Source organism: Drosophila miranda, chromosome 2 (assembly GCF_003369915.1).
Source record: "Drosophila miranda strain MSH22 chromosome 2, D.miranda_PacBio2.1, whole genome shotgun sequence".
NCBI lineage: Eukaryota > Metazoa > Arthropoda > Insecta > Diptera > Drosophilidae > Drosophila > Drosophila miranda.
The window spans coordinates 5,861,388-5,887,206 of NC_046675.1; the positions used below are offsets into that span (position 1 = coordinate 5,861,388).

Below are 25,819 nucleotides of genomic sequence, written 5' to 3' on the forward strand. Positions count from 1 at the left end.
AGTAAAATTTAAATGGGACCCAAATCGTACCAGGAAGATTTACGTTAATAGATTACATTCTCGAAATAACATGTGCAATGAAATAATGTACACCGCTTCCAAGCAATGAAACAATACAAATACTAACATACAAATATTTATGTTTTTATAGTACAAACATATGCAAGTTGGAGTATTCATACTCGTTTCAGCAAGTAAAACCACTACACCGCGCAACAATAACAGCACTACACCACGCAACAATAATACCACTGATCCCGCTATTTTCACCATATTCTGAACAGTCCATGTGACACTGGATAGAAACATTTTTCGGTATAAATCTTCTACTTGCAAAAAGAAAAACCGAGCATCCCAGGAAGTGACGAAAGGAAGCAGTAAAAGCCGCCAAGATAGGCGCTTCTTAAATTAGGCTCGTTACAAATGTTATGATCTAAATAAATCTACAAGCTTTTGTCTTATGAATTTAACATCTTCGAACTACCAACTTTCAGCTTGAAACTCTAGTTTGCTTCACTATCTTCCTCAACGAAATCCAACTTTTATTGGAAAACGATTAAGTTTTTATTGAGTTCTTCCATTCTATAACCAAAGCGTTGACAAACTCTGCTTATCTTCTACTCTCTTCTATGTTTTTCAAAATGTATGTATGATTGGTCAATTTGATAAATATTTGATAAAAAACTGCAAATTAAATCTTACACATAACTAGAAGAATTGCCATTGCCATAACTAAAAAATACATTTTTATGGATTATTTGACTGTCAGTTGCTGTTACCTTAAACTACCAAAATATCCGACAATTTCATGTTGATTATTGTGCTTCATATTTTAGCAGAAACTCATTGTATAATCGGCTTAAAAATACTGATTTTTACTGTATGCTTGCTGAAAATTATTTTTGACTTGTATTTATTGTTATGCAATAGACCGATTAACTCAACTTATTTATCTACATACAAATCTATCGCAACTGCACTTGGTATTTAGGAAATGTCCTTCGCAGTTTTTTCTATTTATCATATTTATATATGTATAACCAAAATACCCCACCAAAACTTAGAAAAAATTTAAAAAACCATCTCACAAACATGTTTTTTATGTATCGTCTGTCAAATAAAAAACTTCAGCATAACGAATATATGTATAATCGTAATAGGAAGTGGAATTACCTTTGAATTCTGCAATAGGTATAGCTATACACTTGAACGGAACTCTTTTGAGATATGAAAGATTATAAACAACGTATGAAGTGGTTGCACAGAAGCGCCGAAGAGAGGAGCCCCTCAGCCAAAGAGGCAACGCTCTCAAGAGACTCCTCGGTCAGCACCGAAGAGCTCCAGAGTTCTTCCAAGAAATTCGTTCGCGCAGATTGCCAGAAAAAGGACGCTGATTGGCGTCCCGCACAAAGGCAACGCGGACTCCAAGATTCCAAGAAACCCAGATTTAAGAATCGGAAGATGTGGTCGAATAACTTTGAATGAAGGGGAAATTTGGATTGGCAAAGAATGTGCCAATACTTTAGGATGCCTTACACAAACAGCATTGCTATGGTAGTTATCGCATTTGTTCGAGTACAATTACATTACCAAAACAGTAACTTCCAATCCCATATGTACTTCCTATATTGCATGCAGAATATATTGTAAAATGATTATTATAAAATGTAAATTGCATTAATTACCATTCCAGTTGCATTGCAGTGCAAAGTTCATCCTCCAAGAAATGCTTGTTTTGTGGTTTCCATTGTGCTTCGTCCTAGATCAGCTACACAATACCAGCAAGACACTATGGACATGTTAAATGTTATCCAAAATAATCAAAACAATATTTTCTCTGTGGTAACAAGCTTACAATTTTGTTTGATCATATTACCTTAAGCGTAGCTTTCTCAAGCTGATAGCGAACACTATTGGATATTTTTCCTTTATTGTATTACAATTAATATTCAAAAATACTAAAGCTTGCTGTCCGCTTGGTTTGAAATGCCTTTATTGGAACACACTAGATCAAAAGTTGTACTCCCATTCTAATCACCTGTGATTAGAGCAGCACTTCAACACACAAATATTTTATGAACTCAACAATGGAACGTATTGAAAACTATTTTATATTTCCACTAGAGGGCAAGCTCCCTGCTAACTCGGTTCGCTCGTGCAGAAACCACCGATAAAATAAAATTGGCGACGACGCCACAATAGAGATAATTCTGTAACGAAGATTAACTGAATTTTAATGATTTACCAGTATAATCGTATACACTAGATATCAATATGTGACTTCGTACTCTATAACGATTCCAACTGATATGTATAAATGTTTTTTGGTGTTTTAGAATGAACTCATAGTTTTGTAAATTAAACTATTTTATTGATTTTATATAGCACAGAAACAAAACTTTCATTAACAATGCTTCCGTACTTGTTATAGAACTCCTATTATACAGAAATCTCATGCACAAATCATGTACATATAAATCATAAAACCACGTAACAAAAATTGTTTAAAGAAGTCACGGTAACATGTCTAAATCTAAAAATCTGCAAAAATCAACTGATCAAATTTATCAAATCCTATGAAAACAAGAGATCCTATCCTATCGCAAGAGATCTGCTGTGGTAAATATTATATAAATATTATGAGCCTTGCATCGGATTATAAATGTATACAAGGCTTTCCCCATCCTCAATCTAAACATCTCTACCCTAAGAAGGGCCCAATCTAAAAAGGAACCTATACTACCTATATGATTGCCAAACAAATTTAACGTATATCTAAATGAGATTTCGAAATGCATTATCTAAACTCTGATGGTTCAGAAGACCATATCAAAGCTGACCATATTATTTATCACTGAAATACTCTGAACCCAGTCTCAGGGGCTGTATATTGATAAGGTCTTAAAGGTCTTATTAAAAAATTGAAATGTTTATAAGATAATAATTTGTAGGCGAGGAACGATTTCACAGTAGTTGATTTATTTAAATATAACCTCTACCACCGCTCGGACCACTAATATTGGGAATGCATTGAATTAATTAAATCACCAATGGGAAGCAATGAACAAATCCAAAATCCAAATATATGAGTAAATTTTGTATCTAAACAAGTATAACATTGCATTTTAAATGGTAGACGTGTGTTCGTATTGCAGTTCTGACGCTCTTTCCTAACTAACCTATCGGTCCCTTAAATCTACTCTTAATACAAAATAGATCGGGTGCGTAAAAATGTTTTCAATATGGTTTTGATCTCTTGAACAATATGAGACTCTTATGATATTTTTCTATCCCTTATATATAACTTACCCTTCTACACAACGACCATATCCCCATCTCTTCTTGACCGAAATCAACCCCGGAATCAACTGTCATAACATATTTGAGGATAGGGACTTTTATGTTATCTATACAATCTTATGGCTAAGAACCACATTCCCTCGTGTCATACGACAAATATATATGATTTTCCACTATAATAGGTAGGAATTTTAGCTCACTAAAATAGGTAGGGTGCGTACAAATATTTAAAAAAATGTTTTGATCAGTTTGAGACGACGAATTAATTTACAGGCAGTGACCTCTCAACCTTATCGGTAGGGAGGGACTCTTATTATATTTATATGATCGTACAGTAATACCCATTTTCCCTCGAGACTTAAGCTCTTCGATACCAACCATCTCTCCATCTCTTCTTGACCGAAATGAATTTCCGAATCAACTGACATATTTGAGGATAGGGATTCCTATGTTATCTATACAATCTTATGGCTGAGAACCACATTCCCTCGTGTCATACGACAAATATATATGATTTTCCACTATAATAGGTAGGAAGTGTAGCTCACTAAAATAGGTAGGGTGCGTACAAATGTTTTAAAGATGGTTGGATATTGATTTCTCAACCTTAATCTTAAGATTTGCGGCTACGGACTCTTGTTATCTATGATTTGACCCCGTACCGATTTACCTCGTATCATACAACAAGGATATGGTATTCTTAACCATAATAGGTAGGAATTAGCTAACCAAAATAGGTAGGGTGCGTACAAATAGTTTAAGGAGAGAGCAGGAATTAATTTACGGAATGTGATTTCTCAACATAATCAATCCCTCTGATATACCTCTTATGATAATTTGATGTTCTTATATTAATACCATCTTATATATGTATCTCCATCTCTGCTTGGCCGAAATGAACCCCGGATGTATAATCCCCAATCTTTCCTTGATCTGAATGAAAACGCAGTTATGTTGACAAATATTACTTTATAGCTACCACAAATGAATGATTTTATAAAATTTGTTGATGCAAAGTAGGCAGGGCTCATAATAGCATTCATGTGATTTGTGTTTAAGTGAATACGTCAAAATATCAAAACGATAAATTCAATTCTCTGCGAAAATCAAATTTGAAAATTTTGGTAAAATAGTTTCAATACAAATCGTGATTCCGGCGATGGGTGTTCGCATACTTATAAGTATCGGATAGTATTTGGATAGACCTCCACAAACAATTATTGGACCATGGACGAATACGTTGGAGGCCAATTAAGGTTACGCCATGGATTACAAAGTAAATATGCCTTCTCCCGTGAATTACAGATAGGAATTATGCAAAGGCCAGACCATGCATTTATTTTTCAAAAATAATCCATCAAAATAACTGTCTGAAGAAATGGATTAAAGTATTATAATTCCAGTAAAATTTAAATGGGACCCAAATCGTACCAGGAAGATTTACGTTAATAGATTACATTCTCGAAATAATATGTGCAATGAAATAATGTACACCGCTTCCAAGCAATGAAACAATACAAATACTAACATACAAATATTTATGTTTTTATAGTACAAACATATGCAAGTTGGAGTATTCATACTCGTTTCAGCAAGTAAAACCACTACACCGCGCAACAATAACAGCACTACACCACGCAACAATAATACCACTGATCCCGCTATTTTCACCATATTCTGAACAGTCCATGTGACACTGGATAGAAACATTTTTCGGTATAAATCTTCTACTTGCAAAAATAAACCGAGCATTCCAGGAAGTGACGAAAGGAAGCAGTAAAAGCCGCCAAGATAGGCGCTCGTTAAATTAGGCTCTTTACAAATGTTATGATCTAAACAAATCTACAAGCTTTTGTCTTATGAATTTAACATCTTCGAACTACCAACTTTCAGCTTGAAACTCTAGTTTGCTTCACTATCTTCCTCAACGCAATCCAACTTTTATTGGAAAACGATTAAGTTTTTATTGAGTTCTTCCATTCTATAACCAAAGCGTTGACAAACTCTGCTTATCTTCTACTCTCTTCTATGTTTTTCAAAATGTATGTATGATTGGTCAATTTGAAAAATATTTGATAAAAAACTGCAAATTAAATCTTACACATAACTAGAAGAATTGCCATTGCCATAACTAAACAATACATTTTTATGGATTATTTGACTGTCAGTTGCTGTTACCTTAAACTACCAAAATATCCGACAATTTCATGTTGATTATTGTGCTTCATATTTTAGCAGAAACTCATTGTATAATCGGCTTAAAAATACTGATTTTTACTGTATGCTTGATGAAAATTATTTTTTACTTGTATTTATTGTTATGCAATAGACCGATTAACTCAACTTATTTATCTACATACAAATCTATCGTACAAACAACGTATGAAGTGGTTGCACAGAAGCGCCGAAGAGAGGAGCCCCTCAGCCAAAAAGGCAACGCTCTCAAGAGACTCCTCGGTCAGCACCGAAGAGCTCCAGAGTTCTTCCAAGAAATTCGTTCGCGCAGATTGCCAGAAAAAGGACGCTGATTGGCGTCACGCACAAAGGCAACGCGGACTCCAAGATTCCAAGAAACCCAGATTTAAGAATCGGAAGATGTGGTCGAATAACTTTGAATGAAGGGGAAATTTGGATTGGCAAAGAATGTGCCAATACTTTAGGATGCCTTACACAAACAGCATTGCTATGGTAGTTATCGCATTTGTTCGAGTACAATTACATTACCAAAACAGTAACTTCCAATCCCATATGTACTTCCTATATTGCATGCAGAATATATTGTAAAATGATTATTATAAAATGTAAATTGGATTAATTACCATTCCAGTTGCATTGCAGTGCAAAGTTCATCCTCCAAGAAATGCTTGTTTTGTGGTTTCCATTGTGCTTCGTCCTAGATCAGCTACACAATACCAGCAAGACACTATGGACATGTTAAATGTTATCCAAAATAATCAAAACAATATTTTCTCAGTGGTAACACGCTTACAATTTTGTTTGATCATATTACCTTAAGCGTAGCTTTCTCAAGCTGATAGCGAACACTATTGGATATTTTTCCTTTATTGTATTACAATTAATATTCAAAAATACTAAAGCTTGCTGTCCGCTTGGTTTGAAATGCCTTTATTGGAACACACTAGATCAAAAGTTGTACTCCCATTCTAATCACCTGTGATTAGAGCAGCACTTCAACACACAAATATTTTATGAACTCAACAATGGAACGTATTGAAAACTATTTTATATTTCCACTAGAGGGCAAGCTCCCTGCTAACTCGGTTCGCTCGTGCAGAAACCACCGATAAAATAAAATTGGCGACGACGCCACAATAGAGATAATTCTCTAACGAAGATTAACTGAATTTTAATGATTTACCAGTATAATCGTATACACTAGATATCAATATGTGACTTCGTACTCTATAACGATTCCAACTGATATGTATAAATGTTTTTTGGTGTTTTAGAATCAACTCATAGTTTTGTAAATGAAACTATTTTATTGATTTTATATAGCACAGAAACAAAACTTTCATTAACAATGCTTCCGTACTTGTTATAGAACTCCTATTATACAGAAATCTCATGCACAAATCATGTACATATAAATCATAAAACCACGTAACAAAAATTGTTTAAAGAAGTCACGGTAACATGTCTAAATCTAAAAATCTGCAAAAATCAACTGATCAAATTTATCAAATCCTATGAAAACAAGAGATCCTATCCTATCGCAAGAGATCTGCTGTGGTAAATATTATATAAATATTATGAGCCTTGCATCGGATTATAAATGTATACAACGCTTTCCCCATCCTCAATCTAAACATCTCTACCCTAAGAAGGGCCCAATCTAAAAAGGAACCTATACTACCTATATGATTGCCAAACAAATTTAACGTATATCTAAATGAGATTTCGAAATGCATTATCTAAACTCTGATGGTTCAGAAGACCATATCAAAGCTGACCATATTATTTATCACTGAAATACTCTGAACCCAGTCTCAGGGGCTGTATATTGATAAGGTCTTAAAGGTCTTATTAAAAAATTGAAATGTTTATAAGATAATAATTTGTAGGCGAGGAACGATTTCACAGTAGTTGATTTATTTAAATATAACCTCTACCACCGCTCGGACCACTAATATTGGGAATGCATTGAATTAATTAAATCACCAATGGGAAGCAATGAACAAATCCAAAATCCAAATATATGAGTAAATTTTGTATCTAAACAAGTATAACATTGCATTTTAAATGGTAGACGTGTGTTCGTATTGCAGTTCTGACGCTCTTTCCTAACTAACCTATCGGTCCCTTAAATCTACTCTTAATACAAAATAGATCGGGTGCGTAAAAATGTTTTCAATATGGTTTTGATCTCTTGAACAATATGAGACTCTTATGATATTTTTCTATCCCTTATATATAACTTACCCTTCTACACAACGACCATATCCCCATCTCTTCTTGACCGAAATCAACCCCGGAATCAACTGTCATAACATATTTGAGGATAGGGACTTTTATGTTATCTATACAATCTTATGGCTAAGAACCACATTCCCTCGTGTCATACGACAAATATATATGATTTTCCACTATAATAGGTAGGAATTTTAGCTCACTTAAATAGGTAGGGTGCGTACAAATATTTAAAAAAATGTTTTGATCAGTTTGAGACGACGAATTAATTTACAGGCAGTGACCTCTCAACCTTATCGGTAGGGAGGGACTCTTATTATATTTATATGATCGTACAGTAATACCCATTTTCCCTCGAGACTTAAGCTCTTCGATACCAACCATCTCTCCATCTCTTCTTGACCGAAATGAATTTCCGAATCAACTGACATATTTGAGGATAGGGATTCCTATGTTATCTATACAATCTTATGGCTGAGAACCACATTCCCTCGTGTCATACGACAAATATATATGATTTTCCACTATAATAGGTAGGAAGTGTAGCTCACTAAAATAGGTAGGGTGCGTACAAATGTTTTAAAGATGGTTGGATATTGATTTCTCAACCTTAATCTTAAGATTTGCGGCTACGGACTCTTGTTATCTATGATTTGACCCCGTACCGATTTACCTCGTATCATACAACAAGGATATGGTATTCTTAACCATAATAGGTAGGAATTAGCTAACCAAAATAGGTAGGGTGCGTACAAATAGTTTAAGGAGAGAGCAGGAATTAATTTACGGAATGTGATTTCTCAACATCATCAACCCCTCTGATATACCTCTTATGATAATTTTATGTTCTTATATTAATACCATCTTATATATCTCCATCTCTGCTTGACCGAAATGAACCCCGGATTTATAATTCCCAATCTTTCCTTGATCTGAATGAAAACGGGGATATGTTGACAAATATTACTTTATAGCTACCACAAATGAATGATTTTATAAAATTTGTTGAAGCAAAGTAGGCAGGGCTCATAATAGCATTCATGTGATTTGTGTTTAAGTGAATACGTCAAAATATCAAAACGATAAATTCAATTCTCTGCGAAAATCAAATTTGAAAATTTTGGTAAAATAGTTTCAATACAAATCGTGATTCCGGCGATGGGTGTTCGCATACTTATAAGTATCGGATAGTATTTGGATAGACCTCCACAAACAATTATTGGACCATGGACGAATACGTTGGAGGCCAATTAAGGTTACGCCATGGATTACAAAGTAAATATGCCTTCTCCCGTGAATTACAGATAGGAATTATGCAAAGGCCAGACCATGCATTTATTTTTCAAAAATAATCCATCAAAATAACTGTCTGAAGAAATGGATTAAAGTATTATAATTCCAGTAAAATTTAAATGGGACCCAAATCGTACCAGGAAGATTTACGTTAATAGATTACATTCTCGAAATAACATGTGCAATGAAATAATGTACACCGCTTCCAAGCAATGAAACAATACAAATACTAACATACAAATATTTATGTTTTTATAGTACAAACATATGCAAGTTGGAGTATTCATACTCGTGCCAGCAAGTAAAACCACTACACCGCGCAACAATAACAGCACTACACCACGCAACAATAATACCACTGATCCCGCTATTTTCACCATATTCTGAACAGTCCATGTGACACTGGATAGAAACATTTTTCGGTATAAATCTTCTACTTGCAAAAATAAACCGAGCATTTCAGGAAGTGACGAAAGGAAGCAGTAAAAGCCGCCAAGATAGGCGCTCGTTAAATTAGGCTCGTTACAAATGTTATGATCTAAACAAATCTACAAGCTTTTGTCTTATGAATTTAACATCTTCGAACTACCAACTTTCAGCTTGAAACTCTAGTTTGCTTCACTATCTTCCTCAACGCAATCCAACTTTTATTGGAAAACGATTAAGTTTTTATTGAGTTCTTCCATTCTATAACCAAAGCGTTGACAAACTCTGCTTATCTTCTACTCTCTTCTATGTTTTTCAAAATGTATGTATGATTGGTCAATTTGAAAAATATTTGATAAAAAACTGCAAATTAAATCTTACACATAACTAGAAGAATTGCCATTGCCATAACTAAACAATACATTTTTATGGATTATTTGACTGTCAGTTGCTGTTACCTTAAACTACCAAAATATCCGACAATTTCATGTTGATTATTGTGCTTCATATTTTAGCAGAAACTCATTGTATAATCGGCTTAAAAATACTGATTTTTACTGTATGCTTGATGAAAATTATTTTTGACTTGTATTTATTGTTATGCAATAGACCGATTAACTCAACTTATTTATCTACATACAAATCTATCGTACAAACAACGTATGAAGTGGTTGCACAGAAGCGCCGAAGAGAGGAGCCCCTCAGCCAAAAAGGCAACGCTCTCAAGAGACTCCTCGGTCAGCACCGAAGAGCTCCAGAGTTCTTCCAAGAAATTCGTTCGCGCAGATTGCCAGAAAAAGGACGCTGATTGGCGTCACGCACAAAGGCAACGCGGACTCCAAGATTCCAAGAAACCCAGATTTAAGAATCGGAAGATGTGGTCGAATAACTTTGAATGAAGGGGAAATTTGGATTGGCAAAGAATGTGCCAATACTTTAGGATGCCTTACACAAACAGCATTGCTATGGTAGTTATCGCATTTGTTCGAGTACAATTACATTACCAAAACAGTAACTTCCAATCCCATATGTACTTCCTATATTGCATGCAGAATATATTGTAAAATGATTATTATAAAATGTAAATTGCATTAATTACCATTCCAGTTGCATTGCAGTGCAAAGTTCATCCTCCAAGAAATGCTTGTTTTGTGGTTTCCATTGTGCTTCGTCCTAGATCAGCTACACAATACCAGCAAGACACTATGGACATGTTAAATGTTATCCAAAATAATCAAAACAATATTTTCTCAGTGGTAACACGCTTACAATTTTGTTTGATCATATTACCTTAAGCGTAGCTTTCTCAAGCTGATAGCGAACACTATTGGATATTTTTCCTTTATTGTATTACAATTAATATTCAAAAATACTAAAGCTTGCTGTCCGCTTGGTTTGAAATGCCTTTATTGGAACACACTAGATCAAAAGTTGTACTCCCATTCTAATCACCTGTGATTAGAGCAGCACTTCAACACACAAATATTTTATGAACTCAACAATGGAACGTATTGAAAACTATTTTATATTTCCACTAGAGGGCAAGCTCCCTGCTAACTCGGTTCGCTCGTGCAGAAACCACCGATAAAATAAAATTGGCGACGACGCCACAATAGAGATAATTCTCTAACGAAGATTAACTGAATTTTAATGATTTACCAGTATAATCGTATACACTAGATATCAATATGTGACTTCGTACTCTATAACGATTCCAACTGATATGTATAAATGTTTTTTGGTGTTTTAGAATCAACTCATAGTTTTGTAAATGAAACTATTTTATTGATTTTATATAGCACAGAAACAAAACTTTCATTAACAATGCTTCCGTACTTGTTATAGAACTCCTATTATACAGAAATCTCATGCACAAATCATGTACATATAAATCATAAAACCACGTAACAAAAATTGTTTAAAGAAGTCACGGTAACATGTCTAAATCTAAAAATCTGCAAAAATCAACTGATCAAATTTATCAAATCCTATGAAAACAAGAGATCCTATCCTATCGCAAGAGATCTGCTGTGGTAAATATTATATAAATATTATGAGCCTTGCATCGGATTATAAATGTATACAAGGCTTTCCCCATCCTCAATCTAAACATCTCTACCCTAAGAAGGGCCCAATCTAAAAAGGAACCTATACTACCTATATTATTGCCAAACAAATTTAACGTATATCTAAATGAGATTTCGAAATGCATTATCTAAACTCTGATGGTTCAGAAGACCATATCAAAGCTGACCATATTATTTATCACTGAAATACTCTGAACCCAGTCTCAGGGGCTGTATATTGATAAGGTCTTAAAGGTCTTATTAAAAAATTGAAATGTTTATAAGATAATAATTTGTAGGCGAGGAACGATTTCACAGTAGTTGATTTATTTAAATATAACCTCTACCACCGCTCGGACCACTAATATTGGGAATGCATTGAATTAATTAAATCACCAATGGGAAGCAATGAACAAATCCAAAATCCAAATATATGAGTAAATTTTGTATCTAAACAAGTATAACATTGCATTTTAAATGGTAGACGTGTGTTCGTATTGCAGTTCTGACGCTCTTTCCTAACTAACCTATCGGTCCCTAAAATCTACTCTTAATACAAAATAGATCGGGTGCGTAAAAATGTTTTCAATATGGTTTTGATCTCTTGAACAATATGAGACTCTTATGATATTTTTCTATCCCTTATATATAACTTACCCTTCTACACAACGACCATATCCCCATCTCTTCTTGACCGAAATCAACCCCGGAATCAACTGTCATAACATATTTATGTTATCTATACAATCTTATGGCTAAGAACCGTATTCCCTCGTGTCATACGACAAATATATATGATTTTCCACTATAATAGGTAGGAATTTTAGCTCACTAAAATAGGTAGGGTGCGTACAAACATTTAAAAAAATGTTTTGATCAGTTTGAGACGACGAATTAATTTACAGGCAGTGACCTCTCAACCTTATCGGAAGGGAGGGACTCTTATTATATTTATATGATCGTACAGTAATACCCATTTTCCCTCGAGACTTAAGCTCTTCGATACCAACCATCTCTCCATCTCTTCTTGACCGAAATGAATTTCCGAATCAACTGACATATTTGAGGATAGGGATTCCTATGTTATCTATACAATCTTATGGCTAAGAACCACATTCCCTAGTGTCATACGACAAATGTATAAGATTTTCCACTATAATATGTAGGAATTTTAGCTCACTAAAATAGGTAGGATGCGTACAAATATTTAAAAAAATGTTTTGATCTTTTGATCAGTATGAGACGACGAATTAATTTACAGGCAGTGACCTCTCAACATTATTGGTAGGGAGGGACTCTTATTATATTTATATGATCGTACAGTAATACCCATTTTCCCTCGAGACTTAAGCTCTTCGATACCAACCATTTCTCCATCTCTTCTTGACCGAAATGAATTTCCGAATCAACTGACATATTTGAGGATAGGGATTCCTATGTTATCTATACAATCTTATGGCTAAGAACCACATTCCCTCGTGTCATACGACAAATGTATAAGATTTTCCATTATATAGGTAGGAATTTAGCTCACTAAAATAGGTAGGGTGCGTACAAATATTTAAAAAAATGTTTTGATCTTTTGATCAGTATGAGACGACGAATTAATTTATAGGCAGTGACCTCTCAACATTATTGGTAGGGAGGGACTCTTATTATATTTATATGATCGTACAGTAATACCCATTTTCCCTCGAGACTTAAGCTCTTCGATACCAACCATCTCTCCATCTCTTCTTGACCGAAATGAATTTCCGAATCAACTGACATATTTGAGGATAGGGATTCCTATGTTATCTATACAATCTTATGGCTAAGAACCACATTCCCTCGTGTCATACGACAAATATATATGATTTTCCACTATAATAGGTAGGAAGTGTAGCTCACTATAATAGGCAGGGTGCGTACAAATGTTTAAAAAAATGTTTTGATCTTTTGATCAGTATGAGACGACGAATTAATTTACAGGCAGTGACCTCTCAACATTATTGGTAGGGAGGGACTCTTATTATATTTATATGATCGTACAGTAATACCCATTTTCCCTCGAGACTTAAGCTCTTCGATACCAACCATCTCTCCATCTCTTCTTGACCGAAATGAATTTCCGAATCAACTGACATATTTGAGGATAGGGATTCTTATGTTATCTATACAATCTTATGGCTAAGAACCGTATTCCCTCGTGTCATACGACAAATATATATGATTTTCCACTATAATAGGTAGGAATTTTAGCTCACTAAAATAGGTAGGGTGCGTACAAACATTTAAAAAAATGTTTTGATCAGTTTGAGACGACGAATTAATTTACAGGCAGTGACCTCTCAACCTTATCGGAAGGGAGGGACTCTTATTATATTTATATGATCGTACAGTAATACCCATTTTCCCTCGAGACTTAAGCTCTTCGATACCAACCATCTCTCCATCTCTTCTTGACCGAAATGAATTTCCGAATCAACTGACATATTTGAGGATAGGGATTCCTATGTTATCTATACAATCTTATGGCTAAGAACCACATTCCCTAGTGTCATACGACAAATGTATAAGATTTTCCACTATAATATGTAGGAATTTTAGCTCACTAAAATAGGTAGGATGCGTACAAATATTTAAAAAATTTTTTTGATCTTTTGATCAGTATGAGACGACGAATTAATTTACAGGCAGTGACCTCTCAACATTATTGGTAGGGAGGGACTCTTATTATATTTATATGATCGTACAGTAATACCCATTTTCCCTCGAGACTTAAGCTCTTCGATACCAACCATTTCTCCATCTCTTCTTGACCGAAATGAATTTCCGAATCAACTGACATATTTGAGGATAGGGATTCCTATGTTATCTATACAATCTTATGGCTAAGAACCACATTCCCTCGTGTCATACGACAAATATATATGATTTTCCACTATAATAGGTAGGAAGTGTAGCTCACTATAATAGGCAGGGTGCGTACAAATGTTTAAAAAAATGTTTTGATCTTTTGATCAGTATGAGACGACGAATTAATTTACAGGCAGTGACCTCTCAACATTATTGGTAGGGAGGGACTCTTATTATATTTATATGATCGTACAGTAGTACCCATTTTCCCTCGAGACTTAAGCTCTTCGATACCAACCATCTCTCCATCTCTTCTTGACCGAAATGAATTTCCGAATCAACTGACATATTTGAGGATAGGGATTCCTATGTTATCTATACAATCTTATGGCTAAGAACCGTATTCCCTCGTGTCATACGACAAATATATATGATTTTCCACTATAATAGGTAGGAATTTTAGCTCACTAAAATAGGTAGGGTGCGTACAAACATTTAAAAAAATGTTTTGATCAGTTTGAGACGACGAATTAATTTACAGGCAGTGACCTCTCAACCTTATCGGAAGGGAGGGACTCTTATTATATTTATATGATCGTACAGTAATACCCATTTTCCCTCGAGACTTAAGCTCTTCGATACCAACCATCTCTCCATCTCTTCTTGACCGAAATGAATTTCCGAATCAACTGACATATTTGAGGATAGGGATTCCTATGTTATCTATACAATCTTATGGCTAAGAACCACATTCCCTAGTGTCATACGACAAATGTATAAGATTTTCCACTATAATATGTAGGAATTTTAGCTCACTAAAATAGGTAGGATGCGTACAAATATTTAAAAAAATTTTTTGATCTTTTGATCAGTATGAGACGACGAATTAATTTACAGGCAGTGACCTCTCAACATTATTGGTAGGGAGGGACTCTTATTATATTTATATGATCGTACAGTAATACCCATTTTCCCTCGAGACTTAAGCTCTTCGATACCAACCATTTCTCCATCTCTTCTTGACCGAAATGAATTTCCGAATCAACTGACATATTTGAGGATAGGGATTCCTATGTTATCTATACAATCTTATGGCTAAGAACCACATTCCCTCGTGTCATACGACAAATGTATAAGATTTTCCATTATATAGGTAGGAATTTAGCTCACTAAAATAGGTAGGGTGCGTACAAATATTTAAAAAAATGTTTTGATCTTTTGATCAGTATGAGACGACGAATTAATTTATAGGCAGTGACCTCTCAACATTATTGGTAGGGAGGGACTCTTATTATATTTATATGATCGTACAGTAATACCCATTTTCCCTCGAGACTTAAGCTCTTCGATACCAACCATCTCTCCATCTCTTCTTGACCGAAATGAATTTCCGAATCAACTGACATATTTGATGATAGGGATTCCTATGTTATCTATACAATCTTATGGCTAAGAACCACATTCCCTCGTGTCATACGACAAATATATATGATTTTCCACTATAATAGGTAGGAAGTGTAGCTCACTATAATAGGCAGGGTGCGTACAAATGTTTAAAAAAATGTTTTGATCTTTTGATCAGTATGAGACGACGAATTAATTTACAGGCAGTGACCTCTCAACATTATTGGTAGGGAGGGACTCTTATTATATTTATATGATCGTACAGTAATACCCATTTTCCCTCGAGACTTAAGCTCTTCGATACCAACCATCTCTCCATCTCTTCTTGACCGAAATGAATTTCCGAATCAACTGACATATTTGAGGATAGGGATTCCTATGTTATCTATACAATCTTATGGCTAAGAACCACATTCCCTAGTGTCATACGACAAATGTATAAGATTTTCCACTATAATATGTAGGAATTTTAGCTCACTAAAATAGGTAGGATGCGTACAAATATTTAAAAAAATGTTTTGATCTTTTGATCAGTATGAGACGACGAATTAATTTATAGGCAGTGACCTCTCAACATTATTGGTAGGGAGGGACTCTTATTATATTTATATGATCGTACAGTAATACCCATTTTCCCTCGAGACTTAAGCTCTTCGATACCAACCATTTCTCCATCTCTTCTTGACCGAAATGTATTTCCGAATCAACTGACATATTTGAGGATAGGGATTCCTATGTTATCTATACAATCTTATGGCTAAGAACCACATTCCCTAGTGTCATACGACAAATGTATAAGATTTTCCACTATAATATGTAGGAATTTTAGCTCACTAAAATAGGTAGGATGCGTACAAATATTTAAAAAAATGTTTTGATCTTTTGATCAGTATGAGACGACGAATTAATTTACAGGCAGTGACCTCTCAACATTATTGGTAGGGAGGGACTCTTATTATATTTATATGATCGTACAGTAATACCCATTTTCCCTCGAGACTTAAGCTCTTCGATACCAACCATTTCTCCATCTCTTCTTGACCGAAATGAATTTCCGAATCAACTGACATATTTGAGGATAGGGATTCCTATGTTATCTATACAATCTTATGGCTAAGAACCACATTCCCTCGTGTCATACGACAAATGTATAAGATTTTCCATTATATAGGTAGGAATTTAGCTCACTAAAATAGGTAGGGTGCGTACAAATATTTAAAAAAATGTTTTGATCTTTTGATCAGTATGAGACGACGAATTAATTTATAGGCAGTGACCTCTCAACATTATTGGTAGGGAGGGACTCTTATTATATTTATATGATCGTACAGTAATACCCATTTTCCCTCGAGACTTAAGCTCTTCGATACCAACCATCTCTCCATCTCTTCTTGACCGAAATGAATTTCCGAATCAACTGACATATTTGAGGACAGGGATTCCTATGTTATCTATACAATCTTATGGCTGAGAACCACATTCCCTCGTGTCATACGACAAATATATATGGTTTTCCACTATAATAGGTAGGAAGTGTAGCTCACTAAAATAGGTAGGGTGCGTACAAATATTTAAAAAAATGTTTTGATCTTTTGATCAGTATGAGACGACGAATTAATTTACAGGCAGTGACCTCTCAACATTATTGGTTGGGGGGGACTCTTATTATATTTATATGATCGTACTGTAATACCCATTTTCCCACGAGACTTAAGCTCTTCGATACCAACCATCTCTCCATATCTTCTTGACCGAAATGAATTTCCGAATCAACTGACATATTTGAGGATAGGGATTCCTATGTTATCTATACAATCTTATGGCTAAGAACCATATTCCCTCGTGTCATACGACAAATATATATGATTTTCCACTATAATAGGTAGGATGTGTAGCTCACTATAATAGGCAGGGTGCGTCAAAATGTTTTAAAGATGGTTCTGATCTCTTGATTAACGGATATTGATTTCTCAACCTTAATCTTAAGATTTGCGGCTACGGACTCTTGTTATCTATGATTTGACCCCGTACCGATTTACCTCGTATCATACAACAAGGATATGGTATTCTTAACCATAATAGGTAGGGATTAACTAACCAAAATAGGTAGGATGCGTACAAATAGTTTAAGGAGAGAGCAGGAATTAATTTACGGAATGTGATTTCTCAACATCATCAATCCCTCTGATATACCTCTTATGATAATTTGATGTTCTTATATTAATACCATCTTATATATGTATCTCCATCTCTGCTTGGCCGAAATGAACCCCGGATGTATAATCCCCAATCTTTCCTTGATCTGAATGAAAACGGGGATATGTTGACAAATATTACTTTATAGCTACCACAAATGAATGATTTTATAAAATTTGTTGAAGCAAAGTAGGCAGGGCTCATAATAGCATTCATGTGATTTGTGTTTAAGTGAATACGTCAAAATATCAAAACGATAAATTCAATTCTCTGCGAAAATCAAATTTGAAAATTTTGGTAAAATAGTTTCAATACAAATCGTGATTCCGGCGATGGGTGTTCGCATACTTATAAGTATCGGATAGTATTTGGATAGACCTCCACAAACAATTATTGGACCATGGACGAATACGTTGGAGGCCAATTAAGGTTACGCCATGGATTACAAAGTAAATATGCCTTCTCCCGTGAATTACAGATAGGAATTATGCAAAGGCCAGACCATGCATTTATTTTTCAAAAATAATCCATCAAAATAACTGTCTGAAGAAATGGATTAAAGTATTATAATTCCAGTAAAATTTAAATGGGACCCAAATCGTACCAGGAAGATTTACGTTAATAGATTACATTCTCGAAATAACATGTGCAATGAAATAATGTACACCGCTTCCAAGCAATGAAACAATACAAATACTAACATACAAATATTTATGTTTTTATAGTACAAACATATGCAAGTTGGAGTATTCATACTCGTTTCAGCAAGTAAAACCACTACACCGCGCAACAATAACAGCACTACACCACGCAACAATAATACCACTGATCCCGCTATTTTCACCATATTCTGAACAGTCCATGTGACACTGGATAGAAACATTTTTCGGTATAAATCTTCTACTTGCAAAAAGAAAAACCGAGCATCCCAGGAAGTGACGAAAGGAAGCAGTAAAAGCCGCCAAGATAGGCGCTTCTTAAATTAGGCTCGTTACAAATGTTATGATCTAAATAAATCTACAAGCTTTTGTCTTATGAATTTAACATCTTCGAACTACCAACTTTCAGCTTGAAACTCTAGTTTGCTTCACTATCTTCCTCAACGAAATCCAACTTTTATTGGAAAACGATTAAGTTTTTATTGAGTTCTTCCATTCTATAACCAAAGCGTTGACAAACTCTGCTTATCTTCTACTCTCTTCTATGTTTTTCAAAATGTATGTATGATTGGTCAATTTGATAAATATTTGATAAAAAACTGCAAATTAAATCTTACACATAACTAGAAGAATTGCCATTGCCATAACTAAAAAATACATTTTTATGGATTATTTGACTGTCAGTTGCTGTTACCTTAAACTACCAAAATATCCGACAATTTCATGTTGATTATTGTGCTTCATATTTTAGCAGAAACTCATTGTATAATCGGCTTAAAAATACTGATTTTTACTGTATGCTTGATGAAAATTATTTTTGACTTGTATTTATTGTTATGCAATAGACCGATTAACTCAACTTATTTATCTACATACAAATCTATCGCAACTGCACTTGGTATTTAGGAAATGTCCTTCGCAGTTTTTTCTATTTATCATATTTATATATGTATAACCAAAATACCCCACCAAAACTTAGAAAAAATTTAAAAACCCATCTCACAAACATGTTTTTTATGTATCGTCTGTCAAATAAAAAACTTCAGCATAACGAATATATGTATAATCGTAATAGGAAGTGGAATTACCTTTGAATTCTGCAATAGGTATAGCTATACACTTGAACGGAACTCTTTTGAGATATGAAAGATTATAAACAACGTATGAAGTGGTTGCACAGAAGCGCCGAAGAGAGGAGCCCCTCAGCCAAAGAGGCAACGCTCTCAAGAGACTCCTCGGTCAGCACCGAAGAGCTCCAGAGTTCTTCCAAGAAATTCGTTCGCGCAGATTGCCAGAAAAAGGATTGGCGTCACGCACAAAGGCAACGCGGACTCCAAGATTCCAAGAAACCCAGATTTAAGAATCGGAAGATGTGGTCGAATAACTTTGAATGAAGGGGAAATTTGGATTGGCAAAGAATGTGCCTATACTTTAGGATGCCTTACACAAACAGCATTGCTATGGTAGTTATCGCATTTGTTCGAGTACAATTACATTACCAAAACAGTAACTTCCAATCCCATATGTACTTCCTATATTGCATGCAGAATATATTGTAAAATGATTATTATAAAATGTAAATTGCATTAATTACCATTCCAGTTGCATTGCAGTGCAAAGTTCATCCTCCAAGAAATGCTTGTTTTGTGGTTTCCATTGTGCTTCGTCCTAGATCAGCTACACAATACCAGCAAGACACTATGGACATGTTAAATGTTATCCAAAATAATCAAAACAATATTTTCTCTGTGGTAACAAGCTTACAATTTTGTTTGATCATATTACCTTAAGCGTAGCTTTCTCAAGCTGATAGCGAACACTATTGGATATTTTTCCTTTATTGTATTACAATTAATATTCAAAAATACTAAAGCTTGCTGTCCGCTTGGTTTGAAATGCCTTTATTGGAACACACTAGATCAAAAGTTGTACTCCCATTCTAATCACCTGTGATTAGAGCAGCACTTCAACACACAAATATTTTATGAACTCAACAATGGAACGTATTGAAAACTATTTTATATTTCCACTAGAGGGCAAGCTCCCTGCTAACTCGGTTCGCTCGTGCAGAAACCACCGATAAAATAAAATTGGCGACGACGCCACAATAGAGATAATTCTGTAACGAAGATTTACTGAATTTTAATGATTTACCAGTATAATCGTATACACTAGATATCAATATGTCACTTCGTACTCTATAACGATTTCAACTGATATGTATAAATGTTTTTTGGTGTTTTAGAATGAACTCATAGTTTTGTAAATGAAACTATTTTATTGATTTTATATAGCACAGAAACAAAACTTTCATTAACAATGCTTCCGTACTTGTTATGGAACTCCTATTATACAGAAATCTCATGCACAAATCATGTACATATAAATCATAAAACCACGTAACAAAAATTGTTTAAAGAAGTCACGGTAACATGTCTAAATCTAAAAATCTGCAAAAATCAACTGATCAAATTTATCAAATCCTATGAAAACAAGAGATCCTATCCTATCGCAAGAGATCTGCTGTGGTAAATATTATATAAATATTATGAGCCTTGCATCGGATTATAAATGTAAACAAGGCTTTCCCCATCCTCAATCTAAACATCTCTACCCTAAGAAGGTCCCAATCTAAAAAGGAACCTATACTACCTATATAATTGCCAAACAAATTTAACGTATATCTAAATGAGATTTCGAAATGCATTATCTAAACTCTGATGGTTCAGAAGACCATATCAAAGCTGACCATATTATTTATCACTGAAATACTCTGAACCCAGTCTCAGGGGCTGTATATTGATAAGGTCTAAAAGGTCTTATTAAAAAATTGAAATGTTTATAAGATAACAATTTGTAGGCGAGGAACGATTTCACAGTAGTTGATTTATTTAAATATAACCTCTACCACCGCTCGGACCACTAATATTGGGAATGCATTGAATTAATTAAATCACCAATAAGAAGCAATGAACAAATCCAAAATCCAAATATATAAGTAAATTTTGTATCTAAACAAGTATAACATTGCATTTTAAATGGTAGACGTGTGTTCGTATTGCAGTTCTGACGCTCTTTCCTAACTAACCTATCGGTCCCTTAAATCTACTCTTAATACAAAATAGATCGGGTGCGTAAAAATGTTTTCAATATGGTTTTGATCTCTTGAACAATATGAGACTCTTATGATATTTTTCTATCCCTTATATATAACTTACCCTTCTACACAAGGACCATATCCCCATCTCTTCTTGACCGAAATCAACCCCGGAATCAACTGTCATAACATATTTGAGGATAGGGACTCCTATGTTATCTATACAATCTTATGGCTAAGAACCACATTCCCTAGTGTCATACGACAAATGTATATGATTTTCCACTATAATAGGTAGGAATTTTAGCTCACTAAAATAGGTAGGGTGCGTACAAATATTTAAAAAAATGTTTTGATCTTTTGATCAGTTTGAGACGACGAATTAATTTACAGGCAGTGACCTCTCAACCTTATCGGAAGGGAGGGACTCTTATTATATTTATATGATCGTACAGTAATACCCATTTTCCCTCGAGACTTAAGCTCTTCGATACCAACCATCTCTCCATCTCTTCTTGACCGAAATGAATTTCCGAATCAACTGACATATTTGAGGATAGGGATTCCTATGTTATCTATACAATCTTATGGCTAAGAACCACATTCCCTCGTGTCATACGACAAATGTATAAGATTTTCCACTATAATAGGTAGGAATTTTAGCTCACTAAAATAGGTAGGATGCGTACAAATATTTAAAAAAATGTTTTGATCTTTTGATCAGTATGAGATGACGAATTAATTTACAGGCAGTGACCTCTCAACATTATTGGTAGGGAGGGACTCTTATTATATTTATATGATCGTACAGTAATACCCATTTTCCCTCGAGACTTAAGCTCTTCGATACCAACCATCTCTCCATCTCTTCTTGACCGAAATGAATTTCCGAATCAACTGACATATTTGAGGATAGGGATTCCTATGTTATCTATACAATCTTATGGCTAAGAACCACATTCCCTCGTGTCATACGACAAATGTATAAGATTTTCCATTATATAGGTAGGAATTTAGCTCACTAAAATAGGTAAGGTGCGTACAAATATTTAAAAAAATGTTTTGATCAGTTTGGGACGACGAATTAATTTACAGGCAGTGACCTCTCAACATTATTGGTAGGGAGGGACTCTTATTATATTTATATGATCGTACAGTAATACCCATTTTCCCTCGAGACTTAAGCTCTTCGATACCAACCATCTCTCCATCTCTTCTTGACCGAAATGTATTTCCGAATCAACTGACATATTTGAGGATAGGGATTCCTATGTTATCTATACAATCTTATGGCTAAGAACCACATTCCCTAGTGTCATACGACAAATGTATAAGATTTTCCACTATAATATGTAGGAATTTTAGCTCACTAAAATAGGTAGGATGCGTACAAATATTTAAAAAAATGTTTTGATCTTTTGATCAGTATGAGACGACGAATTAATTTACAGGCAGTGACCTCTCAACATTATTGGAAGGGAGGGACTCTTATTATATTTATATGATCGTACAGTAATACCCATTTTCCCTCGAGACTTAAGCTCTTCGATACCAACCATTTCTCCATCTCTTCTTGACCGAAATGAATTTCCGAATCAACTGACATATTTGAGGATAGGGATTCCTATATTATCTATACAATCTTATGGCTAAGAACCACATTCCCTCGTGTCATACGACAAATGTATAAGATTTTCCACTATAATAGGTAGGAAGTGTATCTCACTAAAATAGGTAAGGTGCGTACAAATGTTTTAAAGATGTTTTTGATCTCTAGATCACTCTGAGGCGAAGAAATTATTAACGGATATTGATTTCTCAACCTTAATCTTAAGATTTGCGGCTACGGACTCTTGTTATCTATGATTTGACCCCGTACCGATTTACCTCGTATCATACAACAAGGATATGGTTTTCTTAACCATAATAGGTAGGAATTAGCTAACCAAAATAGGTAGGGTGCGTACAAATAGTTTAAGGAGAGAGCAGGAATTAATTTACGGAATGTGATTTCTCAACATCATCAATCCCTCTGATATACCTCTTATGATAATTTGATGTTCTTATATTAATACCATCTTATATATGTATCTCCATCTCTGCTTGGCCGAAATGAACCCCGGATGTATAATCCCCAATCTTTCCTTGATCTGAATGAAAACGGGGATATGTTGACAAATATTACTTTATAGCTACCACAAATGAATGATTTTATAAAATTTGTTGAAGCAAAGTAGGCAGGGCTCATAATAGCATTCATGTGATTTGTGTTTAAGTGAATACGTCAAAATATCAAAACGATAAATTCAATTCTCTGCGAAAATCAAATTTGAAAATTTTGGTAAAATAGTTTCAATACAAATCGTGATTCCGGCGATGGGTGTTCGCATACTTATAAGTATCGGATAGTATTTGGATAGACCTCCACAAACAATTATTGGACCATGGACGAATACGTTGGAGGCCAATTAAGGTTACGCCATGGATTACAAAGTAAATATGCCTTCTCCCGTGAATTACAGATAGGAATTATGCAAAGGCCAGACCATGCATTTATTTTTCAAAAATAATCCATCAAAATAACTGTCTGAAGAAATGGATTAAAGTATTATAATTCCAGTAAAATTTAAATGGGACCCAAATCGTACCAGGAAGATTTACGTTAATAGATTACATTCTCGAAATAACATGTGCAATGAAATAATGTACACCGCTTCCAAGCAATGAAACAATACAAATACTAACATACAAATATTTATGTTTTTATAGTACAAACATATGCAAGTTGGAGTATTCATACTCGTTTCAGCAAGTAAAACCACTACACCGCGCAACAATAACAGCACTACACCACGCAACAATAATACCACTGATCCCGCTATTTTCACCATATTCTGAACAGTCCATGTGACACTGGATAGAAACATTTTTCGGTATAAATCTTCTACTTGCAAAAAGAAAAACCGAGCATCCCAGGAAGTGACGAAAGGAAGCAGTAAAAGCCGCCAAGATAGGCGCTTCTTAAATTAGGCTCGTTACAAATGTTATGATCTAAATAAATCTACAAGCTTTTGTCTTATGAATTTAACATCTTCGAACTACCAACTTTCAGCTTGAAACTCTAGTTTGCTTCACTATCTTCCTCAACGAAATCCAACTTTTATTGGAAAACGATTAAGTTTTTATTGAGTTCTTCCATTCTATAACCAAAGCGTTGACAAACTCTGCTTATCTTCTACTCTCTTCTATGTTTTTCAAAATGTATGTATGATTGGTCAATTTGATAAATATTTGATAAAAATCTGCAAATTAAATCTTACACATAACTAGAAGAATTGCCATTGCCATAACTAAACAATACATTTTTATGGATTATTTGACGGTCAGTTGCTGTTACCTTAAACTACCAAAATATCCGACAATTTCATGTTGATTATTTTAGCAGAAACTCATTGTATAATCGGCTTAAAAATTCTGATTTTTACTGTATGCTTGCTGAAAATTATTTTTCACTTGTATTTATTGTTATGCAATAGACCGATTAACTCAACTTATTTATCTACATACAAATCTATCGCAACTGCACTTGGTATTTAGGAAATGTCCTTCGCAGTTTTTTCTATTTATCATATTTATATATGTATAACCAAAATACCCCACCAAAACTTAGAAAAAATTGAAAAAACCATCTCACAAACATGTTTTTTATGTATCGTCTGTCAAATAAAAAACTTCAGCATAACGAATATATGTATAATCGTAATAGGAAGTGGAATTACCTTTGAATTCTGCAATAGGTATAGCTATACACTTGAACGGAACTCTTTTGAGATATGAAAGATTATAAACAACGTATGAAGTGGCTGCACAGAAGCGCCGAAGAGAGGAGCCCCTCAGCCAAAGAGGCAACGCTCTCAAGAGACTCCTCGGTCAGCACCGAAGAGCTCCAGAGTTCTTCCAAGAAATTCGTTCGCGCAGATTGCCAGAAAAAGGACGCTGATTGGCGTCCCGCACAAAGGCAACGCGGACTCCAAGATTCCAAGAAACCCAGATTTAAGAATCGGAAGATGTGGTCGAATAACTTTGAATGAAGGGGAAATTTGGATTGG

General features: G+C 34.5%; 1 long non-coding RNA gene across 26 annotated transcripts in view; it reads left to right on the forward strand.

Annotated features, from left to right (window-relative positions):
* LOC108155194 overlaps positions 1–25,819 on the forward strand; it is a 43,655-nt gene that overhangs the window by 11,236 nt on the left and 6,600 nt on the right. For 7 of the 26 annotated variants that reach the window (XR_004471929.1, XR_004471937.1, XR_004471928.1 and 4 more), the window contains 2 exons: positions 3–16,954; positions 22,741–24,971. This is a non-coding gene — a long non-coding RNA (uncharacterized LOC108155194). Of the gene's footprint in view, positions 1–2; positions 20,312–22,740; positions 24,972–25,819 lie in introns of those variants that run through there. The other 19 variants (XR_004471944.1, XR_004471948.1, XR_004471932.1 and 16 more) reach the window with 18 other exon arrangements.